General features: G+C 42.0%; 33 non-coding genes across 33 annotated transcripts; all 33 read left to right on the top strand.

Moving 5' to 3' along the window:
* Positions 1 to 88: 88 nt before the first annotated feature.
* On the top strand, positions 89 to 161 carry trnav-uac (transfer RNA valine (anticodon UAC)). The gene has a single exon. It is a non-coding gene; the product is annotated as a tRNA-Val (tRNA).
* A 581-nt stretch (positions 162 to 742) lies between these two features.
* On the top strand, positions 743 to 815 carry trnav-aac (transfer RNA valine (anticodon AAC)). Its single transcript has one exon. It is a non-coding gene; the product is annotated as a tRNA-Val (tRNA).
* Positions 816 to 1205: 390 nt separating this feature from the next.
* On the top strand, positions 1206 to 1278 carry trnav-uac (transfer RNA valine (anticodon UAC)). Its single transcript has one exon. It is a non-coding gene; the product is annotated as a tRNA-Val (tRNA).
* A 582-nt stretch (positions 1279 to 1860) lies between these two features.
* trnav-aac (transfer RNA valine (anticodon AAC)) lies at positions 1861 to 1933 on the top strand. The gene has a single exon. It is a non-coding gene; the product is annotated as a tRNA-Val (tRNA).
* A 237-nt stretch (positions 1934 to 2170) lies between these two features.
* Positions 2171 to 2243, top strand: trnav-cac (transfer RNA valine (anticodon CAC)). Its single transcript has one exon. It is a non-coding gene; the product is annotated as a tRNA-Val (tRNA).
* A 390-nt stretch (positions 2244 to 2633) lies between these two features.
* trnav-uac (transfer RNA valine (anticodon UAC)) lies at positions 2634 to 2706 on the top strand. Its single transcript has one exon. It is a non-coding gene; the product is annotated as a tRNA-Val (tRNA).
* A 730-nt stretch (positions 2707 to 3436) lies between these two features.
* Positions 3437 to 3509, top strand: trnav-uac (transfer RNA valine (anticodon UAC)). Its single transcript has one exon. It is a non-coding gene; the product is annotated as a tRNA-Val (tRNA).
* A 582-nt stretch (positions 3510 to 4091) lies between these two features.
* Positions 4092 to 4164, top strand: trnav-aac (transfer RNA valine (anticodon AAC)). The gene has a single exon. It is a non-coding gene; the product is annotated as a tRNA-Val (tRNA).
* Positions 4165 to 4411: 247 nt separating this feature from the next.
* Positions 4412 to 4484, top strand: trnav-cac (transfer RNA valine (anticodon CAC)). Its single transcript has one exon. It is a non-coding gene; the product is annotated as a tRNA-Val (tRNA).
* A 1056-nt stretch (positions 4485 to 5540) lies between these two features.
* On the top strand, positions 5541 to 5613 carry trnav-uac (transfer RNA valine (anticodon UAC)). Its single transcript has one exon. It is a non-coding gene; the product is annotated as a tRNA-Val (tRNA).
* A 582-nt stretch (positions 5614 to 6195) lies between these two features.
* trnav-aac (transfer RNA valine (anticodon AAC)) lies at positions 6196 to 6268 on the top strand. Its single transcript has one exon. It is a non-coding gene; the product is annotated as a tRNA-Val (tRNA).
* Positions 6269 to 6658: 390 nt separating this feature from the next.
* Positions 6659 to 6731, top strand: trnav-uac (transfer RNA valine (anticodon UAC)). Its single transcript has one exon. It is a non-coding gene; the product is annotated as a tRNA-Val (tRNA).
* Positions 6732 to 7313: 582 nt separating this feature from the next.
* On the top strand, positions 7314 to 7386 carry trnav-aac (transfer RNA valine (anticodon AAC)). Its single transcript has one exon. It is a non-coding gene; the product is annotated as a tRNA-Val (tRNA).
* A 237-nt stretch (positions 7387 to 7623) lies between these two features.
* On the top strand, positions 7624 to 7696 carry trnav-cac (transfer RNA valine (anticodon CAC)). Its single transcript has one exon. It is a non-coding gene; the product is annotated as a tRNA-Val (tRNA).
* A 390-nt stretch (positions 7697 to 8086) lies between these two features.
* trnav-uac (transfer RNA valine (anticodon UAC)) lies at positions 8087 to 8159 on the top strand. Its single transcript has one exon. It is a non-coding gene; the product is annotated as a tRNA-Val (tRNA).
* Positions 8160 to 8889: 730 nt separating this feature from the next.
* On the top strand, positions 8890 to 8962 carry trnav-uac (transfer RNA valine (anticodon UAC)). Its single transcript has one exon. It is a non-coding gene; the product is annotated as a tRNA-Val (tRNA).
* A 582-nt stretch (positions 8963 to 9544) lies between these two features.
* Positions 9545 to 9617, top strand: trnav-aac (transfer RNA valine (anticodon AAC)). Its single transcript has one exon. It is a non-coding gene; the product is annotated as a tRNA-Val (tRNA).
* A 247-nt stretch (positions 9618 to 9864) lies between these two features.
* On the top strand, positions 9865 to 9937 carry trnav-cac (transfer RNA valine (anticodon CAC)). The gene has a single exon. It is a non-coding gene; the product is annotated as a tRNA-Val (tRNA).
* A 1056-nt stretch (positions 9938 to 10993) lies between these two features.
* trnav-uac (transfer RNA valine (anticodon UAC)) lies at positions 10994 to 11066 on the top strand. Its single transcript has one exon. It is a non-coding gene; the product is annotated as a tRNA-Val (tRNA).
* A 582-nt stretch (positions 11067 to 11648) lies between these two features.
* trnav-aac (transfer RNA valine (anticodon AAC)) lies at positions 11649 to 11721 on the top strand. The gene has a single exon. It is a non-coding gene; the product is annotated as a tRNA-Val (tRNA).
* A 525-nt stretch (positions 11722 to 12246) lies between these two features.
* Positions 12247 to 12319, top strand: trnav-aac (transfer RNA valine (anticodon AAC)). Its single transcript has one exon. It is a non-coding gene; the product is annotated as a tRNA-Val (tRNA).
* A 700-nt stretch (positions 12320 to 13019) lies between these two features.
* On the top strand, positions 13020 to 13092 carry trnav-uac (transfer RNA valine (anticodon UAC)). Its single transcript has one exon. It is a non-coding gene; the product is annotated as a tRNA-Val (tRNA).
* Positions 13093 to 14950: 1858 nt separating this feature from the next.
* Positions 14951 to 15023, top strand: trnav-aac (transfer RNA valine (anticodon AAC)). Its single transcript has one exon. It is a non-coding gene; the product is annotated as a tRNA-Val (tRNA).
* Positions 15024 to 15260: 237 nt separating this feature from the next.
* On the top strand, positions 15261 to 15333 carry trnav-cac (transfer RNA valine (anticodon CAC)). Its single transcript has one exon. It is a non-coding gene; the product is annotated as a tRNA-Val (tRNA).
* Positions 15334 to 15720: 387 nt separating this feature from the next.
* On the top strand, positions 15721 to 15793 carry trnav-uac (transfer RNA valine (anticodon UAC)). The gene has a single exon. It is a non-coding gene; the product is annotated as a tRNA-Val (tRNA).
* Positions 15794 to 16375: 582 nt separating this feature from the next.
* On the top strand, positions 16376 to 16448 carry trnav-aac (transfer RNA valine (anticodon AAC)). Its single transcript has one exon. It is a non-coding gene; the product is annotated as a tRNA-Val (tRNA).
* Positions 16449 to 16685: 237 nt separating this feature from the next.
* trnav-cac (transfer RNA valine (anticodon CAC)) lies at positions 16686 to 16758 on the top strand. The gene has a single exon. It is a non-coding gene; the product is annotated as a tRNA-Val (tRNA).
* A 390-nt stretch (positions 16759 to 17148) lies between these two features.
* trnav-uac (transfer RNA valine (anticodon UAC)) lies at positions 17149 to 17221 on the top strand. Its single transcript has one exon. It is a non-coding gene; the product is annotated as a tRNA-Val (tRNA).
* A 730-nt stretch (positions 17222 to 17951) lies between these two features.
* trnav-uac (transfer RNA valine (anticodon UAC)) lies at positions 17952 to 18024 on the top strand. Its single transcript has one exon. It is a non-coding gene; the product is annotated as a tRNA-Val (tRNA).
* Positions 18025 to 18606: 582 nt separating this feature from the next.
* On the top strand, positions 18607 to 18679 carry trnav-aac (transfer RNA valine (anticodon AAC)). Its single transcript has one exon. It is a non-coding gene; the product is annotated as a tRNA-Val (tRNA).
* A 247-nt stretch (positions 18680 to 18926) lies between these two features.
* On the top strand, positions 18927 to 18999 carry trnav-cac (transfer RNA valine (anticodon CAC)). The gene has a single exon. It is a non-coding gene; the product is annotated as a tRNA-Val (tRNA).
* Positions 19000 to 20043: 1044 nt separating this feature from the next.
* Positions 20044 to 20116, top strand: trnav-aac (transfer RNA valine (anticodon AAC)). The gene has a single exon. It is a non-coding gene; the product is annotated as a tRNA-Val (tRNA).
* Positions 20117 to 20353: 237 nt separating this feature from the next.
* Positions 20354 to 20426, top strand: trnav-cac (transfer RNA valine (anticodon CAC)). Its single transcript has one exon. It is a non-coding gene; the product is annotated as a tRNA-Val (tRNA).
* Positions 20427 to 20883: the final 457 nt, after the last annotated feature.

Genomic DNA, 20883 nt, shown 5'->3' with positions numbered 1-20883 from the left:
GTTTCAGCCTGTCCCATTCACCTCACAAGTGGTATATGGGCACATTTTAAGTGGCCAAAAGGGGTTTTCCCTTTTCCACGGAGGGCAGGTTTCTGTAGTGTAGTGGTTATCACGTTCGCTTTACACGCGAAAGGTCCTCGGTTCGAAACCGAGCAGAAACAATAGTTCGCTTTTGACACAAAGCGAGTCAAATGCCGTTAATTTGAAACTTAGCTATATTTCAAATATCAGTGTTTAAAGAGTAATAGTCAATTTCCACCAGTCAAAGCTGAGCTGACATCTTTTCCAGTAGTGTTTATGACATTCAGTGATTTAACCATACATGTGAAAGATCTTCAGTTTAAAAGTGGCAAAACAGGTTGCCCCTTTAGAATTTAAGTGACATTGAAATGAAAAACATGATAAAATCTGTATGAAATAAGATGAGAAAGGTGGATACATGTTTCCTAAAATCAGCGACTATTACGTTCAACTACCAAGCGAGAGGTCCTCCTGTTGGAAGCCGAGCAGGAACGATGTGAGGCTTCTTACATAAAAGCAAGCCAAATGCCACTCATCTGATAAGTCGTGGCTTGAGCCGTACAGCACTTTCAACGTTACATCCAATGGTAGGTTTCCAACCTCACAAGTGATATATGGGCAGTTTTGAAGCGGCCAAAAGAGGGTTTTACCCCAAAAGTGTGGCTTATAGAAAACATGTGTGGCAAAATTTGCCAAAACAACCGAACCCATTAAAAGGCAGGTTTCTGTAGTGTAGTGGTTATCACGTTCGCCTAACACGCGAAAGGTCCTCGGTTCGAGACCGAGCAGAAACAGGTCGCGCCTTTTAGCCTGAAACGACTTGAGATCCGTTTCGGAAAAAGGTCACATGATTTCCTTCCAAGATTAATCAAAGAAAGTCTAACACTCAACTTTAGCCTTGCTTGGCTACCCTGGTTTCAATTTTGTAGGTATTATCAGGTTCGCAGGAACAGTGCGCACAAATCAAAGCAAGCAAAATGCCACACATCTGATAAGTCGAGGCTTGAGCTGTACAGCACTTTCAACGTTACATCCAATGGTAGGTTTCAGCCTGTCCAATTCACCTCACAAGTGGTATATGGGCACATTTTAAGTGGCCAAAAGGGGTTTTTCCTTAAAAGTGTGGCTTAGCGAGAATATATGCTGCAAAATCCGTCAAAACAGCAGAATTCCATGTAGGGCAGGTTTCTGTAGTGTAGTGGTTATCACATTCGCTTTACACGCGAAAGGTCCTCTGTTCGAAACCGAGCAGAAACAATAGTTCGCTTTTGACACAAAGCGAGTCAAATGCCGTTCATTTGAAACTTAGCTGTATTTCAAATATCAGTGTTTAAAGAGTAATAGTCAAATTCCACCAGTCAAAGCTGAGCTGGCATCTTTTCCTGTAGTGTTTATGACATTCAGTGATTTAACCATACATGTGAAAGATCTTCAGTTTAAAAGTGGCAAAAGCAGGTTGCCACTTTAGAATTTAAGTGACATTGAAATGAAAAACATGATAAAATCTGTTTGAAATAAGATGAGAAAGGTGGATACATGTTTCCTAAAATCAGCGACTATTACGTTCAACTACCAAGCGAGAGGTCCTCCTGTTGGAAGCCGAGCAGGAATGATGTGAGGCTTCTTACATAAAAGCAAGCCAAATGCCACTCATCTGATAAGTCGTGGCTTGAGCCGTACAGGACTTTCAACGTTACATCCAATGGTAGGTTTCCAACCTCACAAGTGATATATGGGCAGTTTTGAAGCGGCCAAAAGAGGGTTTTACCCCAAAAGTGTGGCTTATAGAAAATATGTGTGGCAAAATTTGCCAAAACAACCGGACCCATTAAACGGCAGGTTTCTGTAGTGTAGTGGTTATCACTTTCGCCTAACACGCGAAAGGTCCTCGGGTCGAAACCGAGCAGAAACAACCTTAAGCATTTCGAAAAATTTAAGTGAAATGTCATTCTTGTGATGTGTTTCTGCTTGTGTCTTGAAGCGCTTTCAAAGATACATGCAGGTGTAGATTTAGGCCGTCACATTCGCCTCATACGTGATAAACGGTCGGTTCGAAAGTGGATGAAAAACATAGGCCTATATGGAGGTTTTGAAAGAGAGAAAATGCTTGGAAAATCTCTCAAAACAACTCAGCGACGGTAACAGGGAGGTTTCTGTAGTGTAGTGGTTATCACGTTCGCCTCACACACGAAAGGTCCTCGGTTCGAGACCGAGCAGAAACAGGTCGCGCCTTTTAGCCTGAAACGACTTGAGATCCGTTTCGGAAAAAGGTCACATGATTTCCTTCCAAGACTAATCAAAGAAAGTCTAACACTCAACTTCAGCCTTGCTTGGCTACCCTGGTTTCAATTTTGTAGGTATTATCAGGTTCGCAGGAACAGTGCGCACAAATCAAAGCAAGCACAATGCCACACATCTGATAAGTCGAGGCTTGAGCTGTACAGCACTTTCAACGTTACATCCAATGGTAGGTTTCAGCCTGTCCCATTCACCTCACAAGTGGTATATGGGCACATTTTAAGTGGCCAAAAGGGGTTTTCCCTTAAAAGTGTGGCTTAGCGAGAATATATGCTGCAAAATCCGTCAAAACAGCAGAATTCCACGGAGGGCAGGTTTCTGTAGTGTAGTGGTTATCACGTTCGCTTTACACGCGAAAGGTCCTCGGTTCGAAACCGAGCAGAAACAATAGTTCGCTTTTGACACAAAGCGAGTCAAATGCCGTTAATTTGAAACTTTGCTTTATTTCAAATATCAGTGTTTAAAGAGTAATAGTCAATTTCCACCAGTCAAAGCCGAGCTGACATCTTTTCCAGTAGTGTTTATGACATTCAGTGATTTAACCATACATGTGAAAGATCTTCAGTTTAAAAGTGGCAAAAGCAGGTTGCCCCTTTAGAATTTAAGTGACATTGAAATGAAAAACATTATAAAATCTGTATGAAATAAGATGAGAAAGGTGGATACATGTTTCCTAAAATCAGCGACTATTACGTTCAACTACCAAGCGAGAGGTCCTCCTGTTGGAAGCCGAGCAGGAACGATGTGAGGCTTCTTACATAAAAGCAAGCCAAATGCCACTCATCTGATAAGTCGTGGCTTGAGCCGTAAAGCACTTTCAACGTTACATCCAATGGTAGGTTTCCAACCTCACAAGTGATATATGGGCAGTTTTGAAGCGGCCAAAAGAGGGTTTTACCCCAAAACTGTGGCTTATAGAAAACATGTGTGGCAAAATTTGCCAAAACAACCGAACCCATTAGAATGCCTCTCATCTGATAAGTCGTGGCTTGAGCCGTACAGCACTTTCAACGTTACATCCAATGGTAGGTTTCAGCCTGTCCCATTCACCTCACAAGTGGTATATGGGCACATTTTAAGTGGCCAAAAGGGGTTTTCCCTTTTCCACGGAGGGCAGGTTTCTGTAGTGTAGTGGTTATCACGTTCGCTTTACACGCGAAAGGTCCTCGGTTCGAAACCGAGCAGAAACAATAGTTCGCTTTTGACACAAAGCGAGTCAAATGCCGTTAATTTGAAACTTAGCTATATTTCAAATATCAGTGTTTAAAGAGTAATAGTCAATTTCCACCAGTCAAAGCCGAGCTGACATCTTTTCCAGTAGTGTTTATGACATTCAGTGATTTAACCATACATGTGAAAGATCTTCAGTTTAAAAGTGGCAAAAGCAGGTTGCCCCTTTAGAATTTAAGTGACATTGAAATGAAAAACATGATAAAATCTGTATGAAATAAGATGAGAAAGGTGGATACATGTTTCCTAAAATCAGCGACTATTACGTTCAACTACCAAGCGAGAGGTCCTCCTGTTGGAAGCCGAGCAGGAACGATGTGAGGCTTCTTACATAAAAGCAAGCCAAATGCCACTCATCTGATAAGTCGTGGCTTGAGCCGTACAGCACTTTCAACGTTACATCCAATGGTAGGTTTCCAACCTCACAAGTGATATATGGGCAGTTTTGAAGCGGCCAAAAGAGGGTTTTACCCCAAAAGTGTGGCTTATAGAAAACATGTGTGGCAAAATTTGCCAAAACAACCGAACCCATTAAAAGGCAGGTTTCTGTAGTGTAGTGGTTATCACGTTCGCCTAACACGCGAAAGGTCCTCGGTTCGAAACCGAGCAGAAACAACCTTAATACATGTTAAGCATTTCGAAAAATTCAAGTGAAATGTCATTCATGTGATGTGTTTCTGCTTGGGTCTTGAAGCGCTTTCAAAGATACATGCAGGTGTAGATTTAGGCCGTCACATTCGCCTCGTACGTGATAAACGGTCGGTTCGAAAGTGGATGAAAAACATAGGCCTATATGGAGGTGTTGAAAGAGAGAAAATGCTTGGAAAATCTCTCAAAACAACTGAGCGACAGTAACACGAAGGTTTCTGTAGTGTAGTGGTTATCACGTTCGCCTCACACGCGAAAGGTCCTCGGTTCGAGACCGAGCAGAAACAGGTCGTGCCTTTTAGCCTGAAACGACTTGAGATCCGTTTCGGAAAAAGGTCACATGATTTCCTTCCAAGATTAATCAAAGAAAGTCTAACACTCAACTTCAGCCTTGCTTGGCTACCCTGGTTTCAATTTTGTAGGTATTATCAGGTTCGCAGGAACAGTGCGCACAAATCAAAGCAAGCAAAATGCCACACATCTGATAAGTCGAGGCTTGAGCTGTACAGCACTTTCAACGTTACATCCAATGGTAGGTTTCAGCCTGTCCCATTCACCTCACAAGTGGTATATGGGCACATTTTAAGTGGCCAAAAGGGGTTTTCCCTTAAAAGTGTGGCTTAGCGAGAATATATGCTGCAAAATCCGTCAAAACAGCAGAATTCCATGTAGGGCAGGTTTCTGTAGTGTAGTGGTTTTCACGTTCGCTTTACACACGAAAGGTCCTCTGTTCGAAACCGAGTAGAAACAATAGTTCGCTTTTGACACAAAGCGAGTCAAATGCCGTTCATTTGAAACTTAGCTGTATTTCAAATATCAGTGTTTAAAGAGTAATAGTCAAATTCCACCAGTCAAAGCTGAGCTGGCATCTTTTCCTGTAGTGTTTATGACATTCAGTGATTTAACCATACATGTGAAAGATCTTCAGTTTAAAAGTGGCAAAAGCAGGTTGCCACTTTAGAATTTAAGTGACATTGAAATGAAAAACATGATAAAATCTGTATGAAATAAGATGAGAAAGGTGGATACATGTTTCCTAAAATCAGCGACTATTACGTTCAACTACCAAACGAGAGGTCCTCCTGTTGGAAGCCGAGCAGGAACGATGTGAGGCTTCTTACATAAAAGCAAGCCAAATGCCTCTCATCTGATAAGTCGTGGCTTGAGCCGTACAGCACTTTCAACGTTACATCCAATGGTAGGTTTCAGCCTGTCCCATTCATCTCACAAGTGGTATATGGGCACATTTTAAGTGGCCAAAAGGGGTTTTCCCTTAAAAGTGTGGCTTAGCGAGAATATATGCTGCAAAATCCGTGAAAACAGCAGAATTCCACGGAGGGCAGGTTTCTGTAGTGTAGTGGTTATCACGTTCGCTTTACACGCGAAAGGTCCTCGGTTCGAAACCGAGCAGAAACAATAGTTCGCTTTTGACACAAAGCGAGTCAAATGCCGTTAATTTGAAACTTTGCTTTATTTCAAATATCAGTGTTTAAAGAGTAATAGTCAATTTCCACCAGTCAAAGCCGAGCTGACATCTTTTCCAGTAGTGTTTATGACATTCAGTGATTTAACCATACATGTGAAAGATCTTCAGTTTAAAAGTGGCAAAAGCAGGTTGCCCCTTTAGAATTTAAGTGACATTGAAATGAAAAACATGATAAAATCTGTATGAAATAAGATGAGAAAGGTGGATACATGTTTCCTAAAATCAGCGACTATTACGTTCAACTACCAAGCGAGAGGTCCTCCTGTTGGAAGCCGAGCAGGAACGATGTGAGGCTTCTTACATAAAAGCAAGCCAAATGCCACTCATCTGATAAGTCGTGGCTTGAGCCGTACAGCACTTTCAACGTTACATCCAATGGTAGGTTTCCAACCTCACAAGTGATATATGGGCAGTTTTGAAGCGGCCAAAAGAGGGTTTTACCCCAAAAGTGTGGCTTATAGAAAACATGTGTGGCAAAATTTGCCAAAACAACCGAACCCATTAAAAGGCAGGTTTCTGTAGTGTAGTGGTTATCACGTTCGCCTAACACGCGAAAGGTCCTCGGTTCGAGACCGAGCAGAAACAGGTCGCGCCTTTTAGCCTGAAACGACTTGAGATCCGTTTCGGAAAAAGGTCACATGATTTCCTTCCAAGATTAATCAAAGAAAGTCTAACACTCAACTTTAGCCTTGCTTGGCTACCCTGGTTTCAATTTTGTAGGTATTATCAGGTTCGCAGGAACAGTGCGCACAAATCAAAGCAAGCAAAATGCCACACATCTGATAAGTCGAGGCTTGAGCTGTACAGCACTTTCAACGTTACATCCAATGGTAGGTTTCAGCCTGTCCAATTCACCTCACAAGTGGTATATGGGCACATTTTAAGTGGCCAAAAGGGGTTTTTCCTTAAAAGTGTGGCTTAGCGAGAATATATGCTGCAAAATCCGTCAAAACAGCAGAATTCCATGTAGGGCAGGTTTCTGTAGTGTAGTGGTTATCACATTCGCTTTACACGCGAAAGGTCCTCTGTTCGAAACCGAGCAGAAACAATAGTTCGCTTTTGACACAAAGCGAGTCAAATGCCGTTCATTTGAAACTTAGCTGTATTTCAAATATCAGTGTTTAAAGAGTAATAGTCAAATTCCACCAGTCAAAGCTGAGCTGGCATCTTTTCCTGTAGTGTTTATGACATTCAGTGATTTAACCATACATGTGAAAGATCTTCAGTTTAAAAGTGGCAAAAGCAGGTTGCCACTTTAGAATTTAAGTGACATTGAAATGAAAAACATGATAAAATCTGTTTGAAATAAGATGAGAAAGGTGGATACATGTTTCCTAAAATCAGCGACTATTACGTTCAACTACCAAGCGAGAGGTCCTCCTGTTGGAAGCCGAGCAGGAATGATGTGAGGCTTCTTACATAAAAGCAAGCCAAATGCCACTCATCTGATAAGTCGTGGCTTGAGCCGTACAGGACTTTCAACGTTACATCCAATGGTAGGTTTCCAACCTCACAAGTGATATATGGGCAGTTTTGAAGCGGCCAAAAGAGGGTTTTACCCCAAAAGTGTGGCTTATAGAAAATATGTGTGGCAAAATTTGTCAAAACAACCGGACCCATTAAACGGCAGGTTTCTGTAGTGTAGTGGTTATCACGTTCGCCTAACACGCGAAAGGTCCTCGGTTCGAAACCGAGCAGAAACAACCTTAAGCATTTCGAAAAATTTAAGTGAAATGTCATTCTTGTGATGTGTTTCTGCTTGTGTCTTGAAGCGCTTTCAAAGATACATGCAGGTGTAGATTTAGGCCGTCACATTCGCCTCGTACGTGATAAACGGTCGGTTCGAAAGTGGATGAAAAGCATAGGCCTATATGGAGGTGTTGAAAGAGAGAAAATGCTTGGAAAATCTCTCAAAACAACTCAGCGACGGTAACAGGGAGGTTTCTGTAGTGTAGTGGTTATCACGTTCGCCTCACACGCGAAAGGTCCTCGGTTCGAGACCGAGCAGAAACAGGTCGCGCCTTTTAGCCTGAAACGACTTGAGATCCGTTTCGGAAAAAGGTCACATGATTTCCTTCCAAGATTAATCAAAGAAAGTCTAACACTCAACTTCAGCCTTGCTTGGCTACCCTGGTTTCAATTTTGTAGGTATTATCAGGTTCGCAGGAACAGTGCGCACAAATCAAAGCAAGCACAATGCCACACATCTGATAAGTCGAGGCTTGAGCTGTACAGCACTTTCAACGTTACATCCAATGGTAGGTTTCAGCCTGTCCCATTCACCTCACAAGTGGTATATGGGCACATTTTAAGTGGCCAAAAGGGGTTTTCCCTTAAAAGTGTGGCTTAGCGAGAATATATGCTGCAAAATCCGTCAAAACAGCAGAATTCCACGGAGGGCAGGTTTCTGTAGTGTAGTGGTTATCACGTTCGCTTTACACGCGAAAGGTCCTCGGTTCGAAACCGAGCAGAAACAATAGTTCGCTTTTGACACAAAGCGAGTCAAATGCCGTTAATTTGAAACTTTGCTATATTTCAAATATCAGTGTTTAAAGAGTAATAGTCAATTTCCACCAGTCAAAGCCGAGCTGACATCTTTTCCAGTAGTGTTTATGACATTCAGTGATTTAACCATACATGTGAAAGATCTTCAGTTTAAAAGTGGCAAAAGCAGGTTGCCCCTTTAGAATTTAAGTGACATTGAAATGAAAAACATTATAAAATCTGTATGAAATAAGATGAGAAAGGTGGATACATGTTTCCTAAAATCAGCGACTATTACGTTCAACTACCAAGCGAGAGGTCCTCCTGTTGGAAGCCGAGCAGGAACGATGTGAGGCTTCTTACATAAAAGCAAGCCAAATGCCACTCATCTGATAAGTCGTGGCTTGAGCCGTAAAGCACTTTCAACGTTACATCCAATGGTAGGTTTCCAACCTCACAAGTGATATATGGGCAGTTTTGAAGCGGCCAAAAGAGGGTTTTACCCCAAAACTGTGGCTTATAGAAAACATGTGTGGCAAAATTTGCCAAAACAACCGAACCCATTAGAATGCCTCTCATCTGATAAGTCGTGGCTTGAGCCGTACAGCACTTTCAACGTTACATCCAATGGTAGGTTTCAGCCTGTCCCATTCACCTCACAAGTGGTATATGGGCACATTTTAAGTGGCCAAAAGGGGTTTTCCCTTTTCCACGGAGGGCAGGTTTCTGTAGTGTAGTGGTTATCACGTTCGCTTTACACGCGAAAGGTCCTCGGTTCGAAACCGAGCAGAAACAATAGTTCGCTTTTGACACAAAGCGAGTCAAATGCCGTTAATTTGAAACTTAGCTGTATTTCAAATATCAGTGTTTAAAGAGTAATAGTCAATTTCCACCAGTCAAAGCCGAGCTGACATCTTTTCCAGTAGTGTTTATGACATTCAGTGATTTAACCATACATGTGAAAGATCTTCAGTTTAAAAGTGGCAAAAGCAGGTTGCCCCTTTAGAATTTAAGTGACATTGAAATGAAAAACATGATAAAATCTGTATGAAATAAGATGAGAAAGGTGGATACATGTTTCCTAAAATCAGCGACTATTACGTTCAACTACCAAGCGAGAGGTCCTCCTGTTGGAAGCCGAGCAGGAACGATGTGAGGCTTCTTACATAAAAGCAAGCCAAATGCCACTCATCTGATAAGTCGTGGCTTGAGCCGTACAGCACTTTCAACGTTACATCCAATGGTAGGTTTCCAACCTCACAAGTGATATATGGGCAGTTTTGAAGCGGCCAAAAGAGGGTTTTACCCCAAAAGTGTGGCTTATAGAAAACATGTGTGGCAAAATTTGCCAAAACAACCGAACCCATTAAAAGGCAGGTTTCTGTAGTGTAGTGGTTATCACGTTCGCCTAACACGCGAAAGGTCCTCGGTTCGAAACCGAGCAGAAACAACCTTAATACATGTTAAGCATTTCGAAAAATTCAAGTGAAATGTCATTCATGTGATGTGTTTCTGCTTGGGTCTTGAAGCGCTTTCAAAGATACATGCAGGTGTAGATTTAGGCCGTCACATTCGCCTCGTACGTGATAAACGGTCGGTTCGAAAGTGGATGAAAAACATAGGCCTATATGGAGGTGTTGAAAGAGAGAAAATGCTTGGAAAATCTCTCAAAACAACTGAGCGACAGTAACACGAAGGTTTCTGTAGTGTAGTGGTTATCACGTTCGCCTCACACGCGAAAGGTCCTCGGTTCGAGACCGAGCAGAAACAGGTCGTGCCTTTTAGCCTGAAACGACTTGAGATCCGTTTCGGAAAAAGGTCACATGATTTCCTTCCAAGATTAATCAAAGAAAGTCTAACACTCAACTTCAGCCTTGCTTGGCTACCCTGGTTTCAATTTTGTAGGTATTATCAGGTTCGCAGGAACAGTGCGCACAAATCAAAGCAAGCAAAATGCCACACATCTGATAAGTCGAGGCTTGAGCTGTACAGCACTTTCAACGTTACATCCAATGGTAGGTTTCAGCCTGTCCCATTCACCTCACAAGTGGTATATGGGCACATTTTAAGTGGCCAAAAGGGGTTTTCCCTTAAAAGTGTGGCTTAGCGAGAATATATGCTGCAAAATCCGTCAAAACAGCAGAATTCCATGTAGGGCAGGTTTCTGTAGTGTAGTGGTTTTCACGTTCGCTTTACACACGAAAGGTCCTCTGTTCGAAACCGAGTAGAAACAATAGTTCGCTTTTGACACAAAGCGAGTCAAATGCCGTTCATTTGAAACTTAGCTGTATTTCAAATATCAGTGTTTAAAGAGTAATAGTCAAATTCCACCAGTCAAAGCTGAGCTGGCATCTTTTCCTGTAGTGTTTATGACATTCAGTGATTTAACCATACATGTGAAAGATCTTCAGTTTAAAAGTGGCAAAAGCAGGTTGCCACTTTAGAATTTAAGTGACATTGAAATGAAAAACATGATAAAATCTGTATGAAATAAGATGAGAAAGGTGGATACATGTTTCCTAAAATCAGCGACTATTACGTTCAACTACCAAACGAGAGGTCCTCCTGTTGGAAGCCGAGCAGGAACGATGTGAGGCTTCTTACATAAAAGCAAGCCAAATGCCTCTCATCTGATAAGTCGTGGCTTGAGCCGTACAGCACTTTCAACGTTACATCCAATGGTAGGTTTCAGCCTGTCCCATTCATCTCACAAGTGGTATATGGGCACATTTTAAGTGGCCAAAAGGGGTTTTCCCTTAAAAGTGTGGCTTAGCGAGAATATATGCTGCAAAATCCGTGAAAACAGCAGAATTCCACGGAGGGCAGGTTTCTGTAGTGTAGTGGTTATCACGTTCGCTTTACACGCGAAAGGTCCTCGGTTCGAAACCGAGCAGAAACAATAGTTCGCTTTTGACACAAAGCGAGTCAAATGCCGTTAATTTGAAACTTTGCTTTATTTCAAATATCAGTGTTTAAAGAGTAATAGTCAATTTCCACCAGTCAAAGCCGAGCTGACATCTTTTCCAGTAGTGTTTATGACATTCAGTGATTTAACCATACATGTGAAAGATCTTCAGTTTAAAAGTGGCAAAAGCAGGTTGCCCCTTTAGAATTTAAGTGACATTGAAATGAAAAACATGATAAAATCTGTATGAAATAAGATGAGAAAGGTGGATACATGTTTCCTAAAATCAGCGACTATTACGTTCAACTACCAAGCGAGAGGTCCTCCTGTTGGAAGCCGAGCAGGAACGATGTGAGGCTTCTTACATAAAAGCAAGCCAAATGCCACTCATCTGATAAGTCGTGGCTTGAGCCGTACAGCACTTTCAACGTTACATCCAATGGTAGGTTTCCAACCTCACAAGTGATATATGGGCAGTTTTGAAGCGGCCAAAAGAGGGTTTTACCCCAAAAGTGTGGCTTATAGAAAACATGTGTGGCAAAATTTGCCAAAACAACCGAACCCATTAAAAGGCAGGTTTCTGTAGTGTAGTGGTTATCACGTTCGCCTAACACGCGAAAGGTCCTCGGTTCGAGACCGAGCAGAAACAGGTCGCGCCTTTTAGCCCGAAACGACTTGAGATCCGTTTCGGAAAAAGGTCACATGATTTCCTTCCGAGATTAATCAAAGAAAGTCTAACACTCAACTTCAGCCTTGCTTGGCTACCCTGGTTTCAATTTTGTAGGTATTATCAGGTTCGCAGGAACAGTGCGCACATTGAAATGAAAAACATGATAAAATCTGTATGAAATCAGATGAGAAAGGTGGATACATGTTTCCTAAATTCAGCGACTATTACGTTCAACTACCAAGCGAGAGGTCCTCCTGTTGGAAGCCGAGCAGGAACGATGTGAGGCTTCTTACATAAAAGCAAGCCAAATGCCACTCATCTGATAAGTCGTGGCTTGAGCCGTACAGCACTTTCAACGTTACATCCAATGGTAGGTTTCCAGCCTCACAAGTGATATATGGGCAGTTTTGACGCGGCCAAAAGAGGGTTTTACCCCAAAAGTGTGGCTTATAGAAAATATGTGTGGCAAAATTTGCCAAAACAACCGAACACATTAGAAGGCAGGTTTCTGTAGTGTAGTGGTTTTCACGTTCGCTTAACACGCGAAAGGTCCTCTGTTCGAAACCGAGCAGAAACAACCTTAAGCTTTTCGAAAAATTCAAGTGAAATGTCATTCATGTGATGTGTTTCTGCTTGGGTCTTGAAGCGCTTTCAAAGATACATGCAGGTGTAGATTTAGGCCGTCACATTCGCCTCGTACGTGATAAACGGTCGGTTCGAAAGTGGATGAAAAACATAGGCCTATATGGAGGTGTTGAAAGAGAGAAAATGCTTGGAAAATCTCTCAAAACAACTCAGCGACAGTAACACGAAGGTTTCTGTTGTGTAGTGGGTATCCCGTTCGCCTCACACGTGAAAGGTCCTCGGTTCGAGACCGAGCAGAAACAGGTTGCGCCTTTTAGCCTGAAGCGACTTGAGATCCGTTTCGGAAAAAGGTCACATGATTTCCTTCCGAGATTAATCAAAGAAAGTCTAACACTCAACTTCAGCCTTGCTTGGCTACCCTGGTTTCAATTTTGTAGGTATTATCAGGTTCGCAGGAACAGTGCGCACAAATCAAAGCAAGCAAAATGCCACACATCTGATAAGTCGAGGCTTGAGCTGTACAGCACTTTCAACGTTACATCCAATGGTAGGTTTCAGCCTGTCCCATTCACCTCACAAGTGGTATATGGGCACATTTTAAGTGGCCAAAAGGGGTTTTCCCTTAAAAGTGTGGCTTAGCGAGAATATATGCTGCAAAATCCGTCAAAACAGCAGAATTCCATGGAGGGCAGGTTTCTGTAGTGTAGTGGTTATCACGTTCGCTTTACACGCGAAAGGTTCTAGGTTCGAAACTGAGCAGAAACAGTAGTTTGCTTTTGACACAAAGCGAGTCAACTGCCGTTCATTTGAAACTTAGCTGTATTTCAAATATCAGTGTTTAAAGAGTAGGGGAGAGCGGGGTAAGTTGTCACACGGGTAAGTTGTCACACTGTTAATAACTCCAACACTAGAGGCTCTATCTCAAAAATCAAATAGCCACTTTATGTGACTTCTTCTTCTATAGTCAACTTCCTGTTCACATGTGGTCAAGATCACTGTAATCTGAGGTTAGCACAATTTTCTTATTTTTCTGCTTAAAAAGTTAAAAAAAATCACTTTACATTTTATGCAATACAACTTTGTTAGGTGTGAATGTTTAAAATGATTATTTTGCACAAAATAGAGGAGACCGTAAAGTGTCTTTTGATACTTTAGCTAAAGTGATATGATGAGCTAAACTTGAGATTTAGACAACATTAGCACACAAGTAAGTATGGGGCAAGTTGTCTCAATGACTTTGGGGCCAGTCGTCACATCTGACAACTTGCCCCTGTACAAACAAACACATCGAACATGCTCAGAAAACATGATATAGAAAAGAAAAAGCCTCAATCTAGCAAAAAGCTGTTTCAAAAGAAAGGGAAGCAGAAATCTGGACCTATGAAAAACAAGGCAGCTAAAAGAAAAATCATGCAAGAGTCATCATCAGATGATGAAGAGTGCTTCTGCCTCGTCTGTGTAGAGCCATTTTCAAAGAGTCGTCCAAAGGAGACCTGGGTAAAATGTGTAAAATGCAACAATTGGGCCCATGATGCTTGCACCTCAGGCCAGGCAATTTATGTGTGTCAGAATTGTGATTCTGGAGATGAGTCCTATTAGTCATACAGGGCATCTGTTTTGTTCAGAGGTTAAACATGTTAAGTTAAGCAAGTTATCTGCAGCGTTCCATTCAGTTATCTGGTTTTATGTGAAAGCCATAGAACATTTGAACCAAAGTTCAAAGTAAAGTGGTCTTGCCACTTAATTGAAATGTGCATTATTTGGATTGAAATAATTGTTTTTCCAGATTCTCCAGGCACGGATGTTTATATTTCCAGTTTGGTTTGAGTTTAAAAATTAAAATCAATATTCACAATTAAGTAGTTGTGTTCTTATTTTTAGATAATCTAGTGTGACAACTTACCCGCCCTAGTGTGACAACTTACCCTCCGATGGGGCAAATTGTCACAAGTGCACAGTCACTATTCAACAGTCTACAACTCTGTAATGAGATAAGATATAAAGATGTTATGAATACAACATATGTGCCCAAGACTTCCTTCTTTCATTTGGTATGAGATTTATACCATTTTGATGTATGGTGCTCAGTAAATGTTAGACAGTGTGAAAAGTGTGACAACATACCCCGCTCTCCCCTAATAGTCAATTTCCACCAGTCAAAGCTGAGCTGACATCTTTTCCTGTAGTGTTTATGACATTCAGTGATTTAACCATACATGTGAAAGATCTTCAGTTTAAAAGTGGCAAAAGCAGGTTGCCCCTTTAGAATTTAAGTGACATTGAAATGAAAAACATGATAAAATCTGTATGAAATAAGATGACAAAGGTGGATACATGTTTCCTAAAATGAGCGACTATTACGTTCAACTACCAAACGAGAGGTCCTCCTGTTGGAAGCCGAGCAGGAACGATGTGAGGCTTCTTACATAAAAGCAAGCCAAATGCCACTCATCTGATAAGTCGTGGCTTGAGCCGTACAGGACTTTCAACATTACATCCAACCTCACAAGTGATATATGGGCAGTTTTGAAGCGGCCAAAAGAGGGTTTTACCCCAAAAGTGTGGCTCATAGAAAATATGTGTGGCAAAATTTGGCAAAACAACCAGACCCATTACAAGGCAGGTTTCTGTAGTGTAGTGGTTATCACGTTCGCCTAACACGCGAAAGGTCCTCGGTTCGAAACCGAGCAGAAACAACCTTAAGCCTTTCGAAAAATTAAAGTGAAATGTAATTCTTGTGATGTGTTTCTGCTTGTGTCTTGAAGCGCTTTCAAAGATACATGCAGGTGTAGATTTAGGCCGTCACATTCGCCTCGTACGTGATAAACGGTCGGTTCGAAAGTGGATGAAAAACATAGGCCTATATGGAGGTGTTGAAAGAGAGAAAATGCTTGGAAAATCTCTCAAAACAACTCAGCGGCGGTAACACGAAGGTTTCTGTAGTGTAGTGGTTATCACGTTCGCCTCACACGCGAAAGGTCCTCGGTTCGAGACCGAGCAGAAACAGGTCGCGCCTTTTAGCCTGAAACGACTTGAGATCCGTTTCGGAAAAAGGTCACATGATTTCCTTCCAAGATTAATCAAAGAAAGTCTAACACTCAACTTCAGCCTTGCTTGGCTACCCTGGTTTCAATTTTGTAGGTATCAGGTTCGCAGGAACAGTGCGCACAAATCAAAGCAAGCAAAATGCCACACATCTGATAAGTCGAGGCTTGAGCTGTACAGCACTTTCAACGTTACATCCAATGGTAGGTTTCAGCCTGTCCAATTCACCTCACAAGTGGTATATGGGCACATTTTAAGTGGCCAAAAGGGGTTTTTCCTTAAAAGTGTGGCTTAGCGAGAATATATGCTGCAAAATCCGTCAAAACAGCAGAATTCCATGTAGGGCAGGTTTCTGTAGTGTAGTGGTTATCACATTCGCTTTACACGCGAAAGGTCCTCTGTTCGAAACCGAGCAGAAACAATAGTTCGCTTTTGACACAAAGCGAGTCAAATGCCGTTCATTTGAAACTTAGCTGTATTTCAAATATCAGTGTTTAAAGAGTAATAGTCAAATTCCACCAGTCAAAGCTGAGCTGGCATCTTTTCCTGTAGTGTTTATGACATTCAGTGATTTAACCATACATGTGAAAGATCTTCAGTTTAAAAGTGGCAAAAGCAGGTTGCCACTTTAGAATTTAAGTGACATTGAAATGAAAAACATGATAAAATCTGTTTGAAATAAGATGAGAAAGGTGGATACATGTTTCCTAAAATCAGCGACTATTACGTTCAACTACCAAGCGAGAGGTCCTCCTGTTGGAAGCCGAGCAGGAATGATGTGAGGCTTCTTACATAAAAGCAAGCCAAATGCCACTCATCTGATAAGTCGTGGCTTGAGCCGTACAGGACTTTCAACGTTACATCCAATGGTAGGTTTCCAACCTCACAAGTGATATATGGGCAGTTTTGAAGCGGCCAAAAGAGGGTTTTACCCCAAAAGTGTGGCTTATAGAAAATATGTGTGGCAAAATTTGTCAAAACAACCGGACCCATTAAACGGCAGGTTTCTGTAGTGTAGTGGTTATCACGTTCGCCTAACACGCGAAAGGTCCTCGGTTCGAAACCGAGCAGAAACAACCTTAAGCATTTCGAAAAATTTAAGTGAAATGTCATTCTTGTGATGTGTTTCTGCTTGTGTCTTGAAGCGCTTTCAAAGATACATGCAGGTGTAGATTTAGGCCGTCACATTCGCCTCGTACGTGATAAACGGTCGGTTCGAAAGTGGATGAAAAGCATAGGCCTATATGGAGGTGTTGAAAGAGAGAAAATGCTTGGAAAATCTCTCAAAACAACTCAGCGACGGTAACAGGGAGGTTTCTGTAGTGTAGTGGTTATCACGTTCGCCTCACACGCGAAAGGTCCTCGGTTCGAGACCGAGCAGAAACAGGTCGCGCCTTTTAGCCTGAAACGACTTGAGATCCGTTTCGGAAAAAGGTCACATGATTTCCTTCCAAGATTAATCAAAGAAAGTCTAACACTCAACTTCAGCCTTGCTTGGCTACCCTGGTTTCAATTTTGTAGGTATTATCAGGTTCGCAGGAACAGTGCGCACAAATCAAAGCAAGCACAATGCCACACATCTGATAAGTCGAGGCTTGAGCTGTACAGCACTTTCAACGTTACATCCAATGGTAGGTTTCAGCCTGTCCCATTCACCTCACAAGTGGTATATGGGCACATTTTAAGTGGCCAAAAGGGGTTTTCCCTTAAAAGTGTGGCTTAGCGAGAATATATGCTGCAAAATCCGTCAAAACAGCAGAATTCCACGAAGGGCAGGTTTCTGTAGTGTAGTGGTTATCACGTTCGCTTTACACGCGAAAGGTCCTCGGTTCGAAACCGAGCAGAAACAATAGTTCGCTTTTGACACAAAGCGAGTCAAATGCCGTTAATTTGAAACTTTGCTATATTTCAAATATCAGTGTTTAAAGAGTAATAGTCAATTTCCACCAGTCAAAGCCGAGCTGACATCTTTTCCAGTAGTGTTTATGACATTCAGTGATTTAACCATACATGTGAAAGATCTTCAGTTTAAAAGTGGCAAAAGCAGGTTGCCCCTTTAGAATTTAAGTGACATTGAAATGAAAAACATTATAAAATCTGTATGAAATAAGATGAGAAAGGTGGATACATGTTTCCTAAAATCAGCGACTATTACGTTCAACTACCAAGCGAGAGGTCCTCCTGTTGGAAGCCGAGCAGGAACGATGTGAGGCTTCTTACATAAAAGCAAGCCAAATGCCACTCATCTGATAAGTCGTGGCTTGAGCCGTAAAGCACTTTCAACGTTACATCCAATGGTAGGTTTCCAACCTCACAAGTGATATATGGGCAGTTTTGAAGCGGCCAAAAGAGGGTTTTACCCCAAAACTGTGGCTTATAGAAAACATGTGTGGCAAAATTTGCCAAAACAACCGAACCCATTAGAATGCCTCTCATCTGATAAGTCGTGGCTTGAGCCGTACAGCACTTTCAACGTTACATCCAATGGTAGGTTTCAGCCTGTCCCATTCACCTCACAAGTGGTATATGGGCACATTTTAAGTGGCCAAAAGGGGTTTTCCCTTTTCCACGGAGGGCAGGTTTCTGTAGTGTAGTGGTTATCACGTTCGCTTTACACGCGAAAGGTCCTCGGTTCGAAACCGAGCAGAAACAATAGTTCGCTTTTGACACAAAGCGAGTCAAATGCCGTTAATTTGAAACTTAGCTGTATTTCAAATATCAGTGTTTAAAGAGTAATAGTCAATTTCCACCAGTCAAAGCCGAGCTGACATCTTTTCCAGTAGTGTTTATGACATTCAGTGATTTAACCATACATGTGAAAGATCTTCAGTTTAAAAGTGGCAAAAGCAGGTTGCCCCTTTAGAATTTAAGTGACATTGAAATGAAAAACATGATAAAATCTGTATGAAATAAGATGAGAAAGGTGGATACATGTTTCCTAAAATCAGCGACTATTACGTTCAACTACCAAGCGAGAGGTCCTCCTGTTGGAAGCCGAGCAGGAACGATGTGAGGCTTCTTACATAAAAGCAAGCCAAATGCCACTCATCTGATAAGTCGTGGCTTGAGCCGTACAGCACTTTCAACGTTACATCCAATGGTAGGTTTCCAACCTCACAAGTGATATATGGGCAGTTTTGAAGCGGCCAAAAGAGGGTTTTACCCCAAAAGTGTGGCTTATAGAAAACATGTGTGGCAAAATTTGCCAAAACAACCGAACCCATTAAAAGGCAGGTTTCTGTAGTGTAGTGGTTATCACGTTCGCCTAACACGCGAAAGGTCCTCGGTTCGAAACCGAGCAGAAACAACCTTAATACATGTTAAGCATTTCGAAAAATTCAAGTGAAATGTCATTCATGTGATGTGTTTCTGCTTGGGTCTTGAAGCGCTTTCAAAGATACATGCAGGTGTAGATTTAGGCCGTCACATTCGCCTCGTACGTGATAAACGGTCGGTTCGAAAGTGGATGAAAAACATAGGCCTATATGGAGGTGTTGAAAGAGAGAAAATGCTTGGAAAATCTCTCAAAACAACTGAGCGACAGTAACACGAAGGTTTCTGTAGTGTAGTGGTTATCACGTTCGCCTCACACGCGAAAGGTCCTCGGTTCGAGACCGAGCAGAAACAGGTCGTGCCTTTTAGCCTGAAACGACTTGAGATCCGTTTCGGAAAAAGGTCACATGATTTCCTTCCAAGATTAATCAAAGAAAGTCTAACACTCAACTTCAGCCTTGCTTGGCTACCCTGGTTTCAATTTTGTAGGTATTATCAGGTTCGCAGGAACAGTGCGCACAAATCAAAGCAAGCAAAATGCCACACATCTGATAAGTCGAGGCTTGAGCTGTACAGCACTTTCAACGTTACATCCAATGGTAGGTTTCAGCCTGTCCCATTCACCTCACAAGTGGTATATGGGCACATTTTAAGTGGCCAAAAGGGGTTTTCCCTTAAAAGTGTGGCTTAGCGAGAATATATGCTGCAAAATCCGTCAAAACAGCAGAATTCCATGTAGGGCAGGTTTCTGTAGTGTAGTGGTTTTCACGTTCGCTTTACACACGAAAGGTCCTCTGTTCGAAACCGAGCAGAAACAATAGTTCGCTTTTGACACAAAGCGAGTCAAATGCCATTCATTTGAACTTAGCTGTATTTCAAATATCAGTGTTTAAAGAGTAATAGTCAAATTCCACCAGTCAAAGCTGAGCTGGCATCTTTTCCTGTAGTGTTTATGACATTCAGTGATTTAACCATACATGTGAAAGATCTTCAGTTTAAAAGTGGCAAAAGCAGGTTGCCACTTTAGAATTTAAGTGACATTGAAATGAAAAACATGATAAAATCTGTATGAAATAAGATGAGAAAGGTGGATACATGTTTCCTAAAATCAGCGACTATTACGTTCAACTACCAAACGAGAGGTCCTCCTGTTGGAAGCCGAGCAGGAACGATGTGAGGCTTCTTACATAAAAGCAAGCCAAATGCCTCTCATCTGATAAGTCGTGGCTTGAGCCGTACAGGACTTTCAACGTTACATCCAATGGTAGGTTTCCAACCTCACAAGTGATATATGGGCAGTTTTGAAGCGGCCAAAAGAGGGTTTTACCCCAAAAGTGTGGCTTATAGAAAATATGTGTGGCAAAATTTGCCAAAACAACCTGACCCATTAAACGGCAGGTTTCTGTAGTGTAGTGGTTATCATGTTCGCCTAACACGCGAAAGGTCCTCGGGTCGAAACCGAGCAGAAACAACCTTAAGCATTTCGAAAAATTTAAGTGAAATGTCATTCTTGTGATGTGTTTCTGCTTGGGTCTTGAAGCGCTTTCAAAGATACATGCAGGTGTAGATTTAGGCCGTCACATTCGCCTCGTACGTGATAAACGGTCGGTTCGAAAGTGGATGAAAAACATAGGCCTATATGGAGGTGTTGAAAGAGAGAAAATGCTTGGAAAATCTCTCAAAACAACTGAGCGACAGTAACACGAAGGTTTCTGTAGTGTAGTGGTTATCACGTTCGCCTCACACGCGAAAGGTCCTCGGTTCGAGACCGAGCAGAAACAGGTCGTGCCTTTTAGCCTGAAACGACTTGAGATCCGTTTCGGAAAAAGGTCACATGATTTCCTTCCAAGATTAATCAAAGAAAGTCTAACACTCAACTTCAGCCTTGCTTGGCTACCCTGGTTTCAATTTTGTAGGTATTATCAGGTTCGCAGGAACAGTGCGCACAAATCAAAGCAAGCAAAATGCCACACATCTGATAAGTCGAGGCTTGAGCTGTACAGCACTTTCAACGTTACATCCAATGGTAGGTTTCAGCTTGTCCCATTCACCTCACAAGTGGTATATGGGCACATTTTAAGTGGCCAAAAGGGGTTTTCCCTTAAAAGTGTGGCTTAGCGAGAATATATGCTGCAAAATCCGTCAAAACAGCAGAATTCCATGTAGGGCAGGTTTCTGTAGTGTAGTGGTTTTCACGTTCGCTTTACACACGAAAGGTCCTCTGTTCGAAACCGAGCA

The sequence above is a fragment of the Misgurnus anguillicaudatus genome, chromosome 14, assembly GCF_027580225.2.
Source record: "Misgurnus anguillicaudatus chromosome 14, ASM2758022v2, whole genome shotgun sequence".
Classification (NCBI taxonomy): Eukaryota; Metazoa; Chordata; class Actinopteri; order Cypriniformes; family Cobitidae; genus Misgurnus; species Misgurnus anguillicaudatus.
This window is presented reverse-complemented; position numbering and strand designations above follow the sequence as displayed.